This window comes from Adiantum capillus-veneris, chromosome 1, assembly GCF_014529385.1.
Source record: "Adiantum capillus-veneris isolate H3 chromosome 1, ASM1452938v2, whole genome shotgun sequence".
Taxonomy (NCBI): domain Eukaryota; kingdom Viridiplantae; phylum Streptophyta; class Polypodiopsida; order Polypodiales; family Pteridaceae; genus Adiantum; species Adiantum capillus-veneris.
The window spans coordinates 128,695,130-128,704,742 of record NC_140931.1 but is presented as its reverse complement, the minus strand read 5'-3'; positions in this window follow the sequence as shown (position 1 = coordinate 128,704,742).

Below are 9,613 nucleotides of genomic sequence, written 5' to 3'. Positions count from 1 at the left end.
TGATTGCTGGCAAGCACTTGGAAGAAATTTCAGCTTTGAAGTCAAAGATGGCAAAATCGTTTGACATGAAAGACATGGGTGAGGCAAGTCATATACTTGGTATGCGCATTGAGAGAGACAGATCAAAGAAGTTGATTTGGTTATCTCAAACAGAGTATATTGACAAGGTTTTGCAACGTTTCAATATGGAGAAGGGAAAGGCATTGAGTGTTCCATTGCCACCATATGTAAAACTTAGCAAACAAGATTGTCATGTGTCTGAGGAAGAACAGGCTGAAATGGATAAGATTCCATACGCGTCTGCAGTGGGTAGTTTGATGTATGCAATGATTTCTACTCGCCCAGACATTGCATTTGCAGTGGGAGTAGTAAGTCGATACATGTCAAACCCAGGCAAGAAACATTGGGAGGCAGTGAAAGGAATATTGAGATACCTGAAAGCTACAAAGAGTATGCATATATGCTATGGGAGTCAGGAGCTAAGTGTAAAGGGTTTTACAGACTCAGATTATGCAGGTGACTTAGACAACCAAAGGTCTACGTCAGGGTATGTCTTTACATTGGCTGGTGGAGCAGTATCATGGCATTCTAGATTACAAGATTGTGTTACTCAGTCTACTACAGAGGCTGAATATGTTGCAGCATCAGAGGCATGCAAAGAATCAATTTGGCTTAATCGACTAGTAACAGATTTGGGAATCAAAGAAGAGATGCCTGTGTTATATTGTGATAGTCAAAGTGCTATACAATTGGCTCGCAATCCAGTTTATCACTCAAAGACAAAGCATGTGGATGTGAAGTATCATTTCATCAGGGAAATGCTCGAGGATAAGCAACTTCACCTTGTCAAAGTTCACACCACAGAAAATCCTGCTGATCTACTTACAAAAGGACTTCCCTCAGAGAGCTTTGCGCATTTTCGCAAGCAGTTAGGTGTAGGGTAGTACATCACTTCTCTACATCTCTTGTATATTAGCTTGTATAGTAGCTTCTCTCACACTTAAAGTACCACATTGGACTTTAAGTGGGAGGTTGTTGGGGTATAAAGCCCAATGTGGTCGCCCAGGTAAGTGGGCGGGCCGCCAGGTATGTACACATATTCTTTTGTAAAAACCTAATAAGAACTCACTATGCTCTACACATTACAGTAGAGCGAGTTCACCATATTGTCGTGCTCTTCTTCTCGCACTCTCTCTCGCGTCGCACTTCCGCTCGTACTCCTTCAATGCCTACCCCAATGATGGGCACGCCAAGAAACACACCATGGACCTCATTTGTTAGTAAAGCACCGTTACATGGTACCTCAATGCCTGCAACAATACCTACAAGTGTGTACCAATCACATACACCTATAGGTCCTCGTACTCATGTAGTTACTTCCCCTCCCATTGTTTCAACAACCTATGCTCCAAAACCACAACACCCAAGTTCTTATTTCCATGGGACCAACCGGCTAGCATTAGCATGTCACATCCGATGTCTGCTATGCCTAGGGCCACACATATGAACTTTGGGCTGCCACATGGCACAACATCGTACCAAACATGGAACCCAAGGGCTTCCTACGTGCCAAGCCCAATGCCAATACCTACTCCACATGTAGTCTCTGGAGCGCCTTCACCCACAGTGCATGCTCACTTAGGTGACTTGGCAACATTTGCTCAAGCTATCGGTCAATCTATTGCTGAGAATATGCGTAACACGCCTGATAGAGAACCTAGAAGTAAGGCAGTACAAATATCCAAGCTCACACAAAATTTAGTGGAGACGGGGATTTGAGAAAGCATATCGAAGTGTTTGAACAAATATGCGATTCTCTAGGAGAACACAATGACCTGCATAAGAGTAATAGTTTAAGCCTAACCTTAAGTGGGAAGGCTGGGGATTGGTATAGAACCCTAAGGGTGGAAGAAAAAACGATCTACCCTACTCTTATGAGATTGTTCTTGAAAGAACACATACAAGAGGGAGTGCTTTGGGGTGTAGCCTCTCAACTCAAGAAAGCCCAAAGAGAGGAAGGAGAGTCAGTGAGAGACTTCATTAGTTGCTTGAAGCATTTGAATTCTCGTTGTAATCCAAATGAGCGCTTCAATAATAATCAATTGCTTGATAGATTCATTAGGGGATTACGACATGAGGATATATACAATGGCCTAGTCATTAGAGGTATCACCACTTGGGAAGCAGTCACCACCAATGCGATTCAATTGGAGGATAATTTAATGATTCAAGGAGAAAGAATGTCTGTTGAGCCTAAATCTATTAGCTCGATCGAGGCATCAGCCAATGACCCTAAAGCCTATTGCTAAGGAGCCAAAGGTATCCAAGATGACTTTAGCAAATCTCACCAAAGCCATTCAAGAGAGTCTTAGAGACAATTGTGCTCCACAAAACAATCATATGTATCCAAGAAGGGAGCAACAATGGTGCTCAATATGCTATGGTCCGCATAGTACCAGTAAATGCCCTACTTTTAGAGTAAAATTCGATGGGAATTGCAATGCCTGTGGGGAGGTATGGTAATCAAGCTAAGGATTGCATAGTATTTAAGCACGGGATGGCCAATAGACCAACCTTAGCATGGAGAGACACACCTCGAGTGCCTGCATTGATGCCGGCCCCACCTCTGGAACAAACGTCACAACACATGGTCCGTAGGGCCCAAAATGTTGTTCAGACAACACCCTTACCACCTCCAATGCTAGGACCGCAACCACCACATCCGAGAATCACTTTTGTGAATCAAGTGGGTTGCGAGTCATCTATTGCTTGTTTGGAAGGCTGTGAGAAAGATATAGACCCTAATATTGCCTATGGGATGGATGCGCTTGAAGAAAGTCCACAATACTACATGGAGGACTATTGGGGACTTGTCAAACCTGTCTATCAAGTAGCTGCTCTTGCTCCAAAGAGGCCAAAATATCAATTACACTACCAAGAGACCACCTCTTCAATGCTATGAGTGTGAAGGTCCACATCGTGTGGCCGAGTGTCCTATTAGGCTACAAAAGAACCCCACACTAATGCAAACCAATCAAGCGAGCACGTCTACAATGCTGATACTCACGTGTAATCGATGTGGCATAGATCATTTGATTGCCCAATGTCCGAATAATCCAAATGCACCAAAGATCACGCCATTAAACTTGATTGAGGTTACCGAGGAGCCATCACAAAGTATACATGTGGTACCAGTAAACGTACTCACACGATCGATGCTCCAAAAACAAAATTATATTCTTGAGGAAAGAGACACGGCATCAATTGCCCAATCTCAAAAAAAGAAAAAAACACGAAGGAAGAGATTGCAAAAAGCAGTGAAGTTAGACCTCAGTTCAAAGACCAACATAGGGACTGGTGACGACCCCGTATATATGAACGACGCTACTTGGGAAAACAGGGGGACAACCTTGGTAACACCTGAGGGGGATGAAATGACACCAGTCGTACCCTTAAATATGCTAGAAGCAATGCATTTAGCTTCTGACAAGACTCATCCTAATATAACGAAGAAAACATACAAGTGGGTCCCTAAAGCTTCTTTAGCGACCATAGCTAGTGCTAAAAGATAGGAGCCTGATAAGAGACGTCCCACTCGCCCCAAGAAATGTAAAGAAACGTTGCGTTGGATTCCTAAAAAACTATTGGAAGCCGAAGGCTACTATGAAGGAAATGATCAAATCTGGGTGCCAAAACGTAAATTGTTCTCTTACTTGTCACTGGCCCATGTGAGCCTAATCCTGTGGCTCCAAAACGAATTGAAGATCGCAGAAAGGAAAACATCATGGAATTCTACACACCTGCTCCAGAGCTAGTTTGGGTACCGAAGAAAGAACGGTTTGTTCCACCTAGCTCAGGAATAGGTAAGTCAAATGAAGCTTCTTGCTCTTCATATAGTTCCTATACGGAAATAGAAGCTTCGACACAACCTCCACCTACCATTGTACATATCCATACAAACAAGGAAAAGTTGGCACCTCCCGTTGTAAGTTCACCACCTACAACAACGTTGCAAATAAAATCATGAGAGAGTACCTTACCACGCTTGCAACTAGATGAAACGCATAGGGCGGTCAAAAACTATTGGTTAAAACCTTCACTCATAACAACTTGGAACAATTGATTTCAAAAGGTGACAACATCATTCCAAAAGGTATGATCTACCCAAGGAATGGGGGAGTGTTTGCTGACATCTATCATTCACTTGCTTCCCTCTCAACCTTCCTCCCTGACCTCTCAATCTCCAATCCTAGGGAATGTATATATAAAGCCTTATACTCACAAAAACAAGATAAAAAAGTAAAAGAGCAAGAGCCACTAAACAACAATGTGGAAACTTACAAGTTCTATACATAACACAAAATCATAAAAACACATTATGCACAAGGACACGACCTTTTGACACGACCCTTGTAATATTTGCACTCTAACCATCATCTATCTATGTGTACAGATATGTCTAGTACGCTAGAGTCATCCACTCCAGTCTTGGGTGAGAGGTACCGTCGCTACTTTTCACAAGTGTTTCACATGGTCTTTCCGGTGCTTGCCTGTGAATGGGATTTGGTAGGTACGCTAGCATGTGAGAGGAATTTTGAGGAGTTAGATTGGGTGATATGTCTCTTGACCACGACTGATCCATACTTAGTAGAGTGTCTCTCCCATTTCACAAGACTACCCTCTTGACCAAGATGACTATAGACGTCTAGTGACCTTCTTAGTAAACATTGGTGCCTCTAATGATGAAGATGATTTACATGATTACACGGATGGCACATATGGTTTCATGGATGATGACTTTGTTTTTCTCAACGACAAGGATAGGGGTTGAGCCTTAGGGTTCCCCCCCAATCTCTACAATATCTTATTCCCTTGACTCTCTAGGGAGAGTGCAAATATTTAGGTTAAGGTTCCTTATGTTTTATAATTGTGTTCAATAAGTGTTGATACCTTTTTCCATTGATGTGCCTCAAGGTGGATGTTTGGTGGGTACTATTGTGCAGTTTGTGGCTACATAAGGATGCCTTCAAAGGACAACGAAAATGGATGTTTACATGTTACAACGGATATTCTCCATTATATCAGGTGTAATACTTCCTTTTATCTATGCTTCCACATTTACATGTTTGCATCTTGTCATTTGAATTCTAGCAATTCATAAAATTTATGAAGTTGTGACATTGCCAAGTTAGATGCTATAATTTTTTCAAACTTCTAGTTCCTTGTTCTTCTCTTTGAGTTTGATCTATTAGTTGGCTTTAAGTAGGTATCAAGACCTTAGGCTAAACTAGGCCACTTAATTGCTGACTTTAATTCCTAAATAGTCTATTAAATTGTGGTAACTTTAGTAATGTTTTAGGCTATGAGGATATAGTTCTCTCTAGCTTATTCCACCTAAGTATGACTTGTGTTGTGGAAGTCCATGTGTTAAGCTGGTGTTTGAGACCTCGAGTCTCTCTGCTAGTTTATGCTCAAGTTGGTATTTGAGACCTTGAGTCTCCCAGCTGTTAGTATTTGAGACCTCAAGTCCCCCAGCTACTTGTAGCAACTATGACAACAACCAAAAAGAAAACAAAGAAAAAAAAAGAGAAAAAGAAAAGAGAAAGCAAATAGCAAAAACTTCCTTGTATTTTATGTTGATCACACTTAAGTGGTATAAGTGACAAGATCACTAGTCCTTAGACCCTGACGAGCATTTCTAGGGTTAGCTACTCTTTAGTGAACATTTTTTAATTAACGTTGGTCAATCTAGTATTTACTTTAGCCCTAGCTCTTGTGTACTTCTCTTAGAGTCGACCTAATAGACCCTAACTCAATTGCATTTTATTCAGGTACTACGCTTATTCTAGTTGGAAATGTTACAATTCATGAATTTGCTTTTGCATTTCCTATAATATCATGTATGCATCTCACTTATTGCACGCTTGCACATGCTACCTTTGAGCTTTCAAAATGTTGTTTTTTTAAATGACATAGGAACTCCTATCGTGGATCCCGATGTTGCACTGTTATATTCCGAGGATGGAATATACATTAGGAAGGGGGGCATGTTACCCACCGACGTCCACTTCTAGTAGTGTATTATGCTATTGGCCGGGCTTGTCGGTCCAATAGGAAAGAACAAGAGTGATTGCCGATGAGAGGTGCACTCTAACTGGAACATTCAAGGGTTAGTTGGCTAAGCATGGGTGCCCAAGTGTGAATGGGCGAGCTCATATAAAAGTCACCTAAACCTAAAAATCACTCATTCTTTCATTTGTGCAGAAGAGTGCTCTTGCTCTATCTCCATCTTCTTCTTCTTCGTCTCCTTGTGTGTGTGTGTGTATGCGAGAGAGAGAGAGAGAGAGAGAGAGAGAGAGAGAGAGAGAGAGAGAGAGAGAGAGAGAGAGAGAGTGATTGAGCATTGCGACGACTGCACGGCGGCGGCGAAGCGGTTGAGCGCGGCACGGCGATAGCTCCTTCTTCTTTGCGGCGAGGAATCCTTCACGAAGGCGAGCGTAGGGCGGTGAGTGACACACTCTTGCTCTCTTGAGCTTGCTAGATTAGTTTGGTTGTGTGCTTGCAGCCATTTGTGGCTCGCACACAGTGTACGGCAAGTCCCTTGCATTGACACGTGCGACAGACGCGCACATGTACTCTCTATACTCTCATTGTCTTCTTTATTCTGGCCTTTCTTGGTTTTACCTCCTTGATTGTGTTAGAAGCCGGACACACCCCACGAAAAATGACTGCTTGGTAGATTATTATTTTTTGTAATTATTCATTTTTTGAGAAAAACCCGACCTTTCACCTTGTAAATATTGGGGCTTAGAGAAGTTTCCAGATTGTATCCCAATTTTGACATTTAGATTGAGTAGATGGTTATATTGGAACATTAGGGTTTGAGAATTGTAAGGTATTTATACCACTTTTTGACCTTAATGAAAAACCTTTTGTCATTTTAAAAAAAGTTTGAAGTCTGTGAGTGAGCGTACTGTGTACGAGAGAGAGTGAGAGCTTCATCTTGACGCTATGTGCGTACTGGTGGTCGGAATCGAGTGCGGAGAAGTGCAGCGTGTTGCCCCCAACGAGAGCTACGTGCCAATACCTACATTGTGCGCATACGGTCCGATTTTGCGAGCTCCATCTACGAGCTTCATCTGGTGATTCGATGAGCATACGTTGTCCGATTTTGCATTGCAACATATCCACGCGTTTGCATTGAGTAGAGCTACACATTAGGCACTTTAGATTTTGGAAACGAAGACCTTTAAATTTCGGCCAGACATCCTACGTGATTTTGTACCGGGTGTTTTGGGTTGGGGTTTTGGTTCATAGACCTTAGGGAGAGCGACCTATTGGTGTTAGTAGGGTCTCCTTCAAGTTCTATGGTGTTTTGAGATTGTTTGATGGGTATTCGGCTCTAGAAAGCGTTGTAGGAAGTTTCCTCTTATGCACTCTTGAAGGCTGTGACTTAGACACTGGGTAGAGACCTCTGTAGGAATTAGTTAGGAGTCGGTCGAGTATAGGTTGAAACCCTATGCTTGCTTCCATGTGCCTGCGGGTCGAGCTTCGTCCTTAGCTGACAAATCTTGTTAGGTGAGTTCTCGCTGTGCTGACGTCCGTCGTGGCGTATCCGTCCAACATTGGCGCTGATGCCGAGGACGAAAACCTTAGGTAGGTGACCGAGACTAGTCCTTGAGGATAGGGATTCTTTGGCTTGCCAAGAGTCTCGTTTTACATTTAGATAGGATCAGAGGGTGGAGGACTCTCTAGGTCTTAGAGGGAGTCTAGGGAGCGTGTGTCTGGCCTAGATTCTTCGACTTAGGTAGATTTATGTAGTTTTTAGTTGAGCTGTGTTGTAGAGAGTAGGAGTTGGAGTGGTAGAAGCGGTGAAAGGAGAGCTTGAGAGTCCGGAGAGGCAGGGAAGCAACCAAAACACCATCACCACCCTTTCACATGATGAGTAGAAGTAGAGTAAGTAGGACATCATGATTCAGGATCTAGAGCATTTCATGCATGTATACTTACTTGCTTGTTAGATTCATCACAAGGTTGTAAAAGACGCAAGAGTGTGTTTGAAAGCTGAAGTGAAGTCCAAAAGTTGCTGTGATTGTTTCTGATAGAGCTGTAGAGCATCATGAGCATTTCTGTCAGGAAAAAAATAATTTTAAGCCAGGAGACATCCTAAGTGTAGGATGTCTACATGCTAAACATGTGGGAATTTTGGAATTTTGAGTTGACCAGTGTGTTCAGAAGGTAGGTTTTACCCTATTTTCACGTGGAAAGTGGAAATTTGACCATATCTTGACAAGATAAGGCCAGATAGACTGAAATTTCAAGACATCCTACCCAAATTGTGCCAAAGCATTATTTTAAGACCAAAAGCATAGGATGGCTGCATGAGCATGATCTGCATGATATATTGAGTGTCTGAGAGAGGTTTTATCTCATTTGGGTGAGAAAATTGGGATCTAAGTAGACTTTAGCATTTTTTCATCAGACAAATCCTTCTTCATGATGGGTAGTCAGCAACCAGGAGGTTTCACCTATGACGGACCAATGCCAGGAGGAAGCACCTCCCTAAATCCTTTGAATGATTCCAAGTTCACTGTGATCTTCTTAGAAGGAACAAACTCGAGGGGAGCCCTAGTTTATTCTGACTACCGAGGATGCAAGTGTATTTGTATTGAAGAAAGGCGGCCTCAGAGACTAGAGATAATTCGAGTCTATGATGATGGAGACAGATTTCGAGACGAAAAGGAGAACCACTATCTGATAGTCAGTAACCCTGAAGATTACAATAGATATGGAGAAACGTGGCAAAGGGGAAAATGATTTCAAAAACTCAAGAACCATCTCCAAACATTGATTGATGTGGAGCAATTTTTATGTATGATAAGAAAACAACCAGGGTTTCAACTTATAATGAGAATGTGGGAATTTACAAGCATGAGAGTGAGGGAATAGTCTCTTACTTTTGTTGCAAAGAACCATACCCAACCGAGTTAAGCAAAGACAAGGTTCTTTACTTATTCTCTTATGAAATTGCTATGGGGAAGGATATCATTTTTGTTGATAGGTACAGGCGAGAATACCAACGTATTCTCCCAGAGGAGGTAGAAAAAGCAACAGTTCCAGGAGCATCAACATATACCCCCGATGAAGTACCAAGAGCCACCTACACCCCTAGCAAGTCGACAAATCCCTTTTCAGAGGAGTATGATGCGACCTCACATTCTACCTGACCGCAGACATTCAACAACCAAAACCAACCAGCAACTCAGCCATCATTGTAGGCATGGCTTCAACAGATTGCTAGCAACATTGGAGCAAGACCAAAACCGAGATGGTTATCAAGCCGCAAGAGGGCTGAGGGATTTACAAGAACCACCACTCTATTCAAGGTATCAAGGAGAGAGTAAGCCAAAGACTCAAGGGTCAACAAAGCCTGGAAGACCACCCATAGAACGAGTTTGAAGAGATGAACCATCTCTTGAACTATTAGAAATTATGGCTTAGGAGCACCATTGGGAGAGGAACCAGCCTACTACAGAAGACCATAGGAGATATATAGATTGGGACGAGGAGATCCAATGATGAGATTTGTAGAACATCGTAGAATTAGACCTTC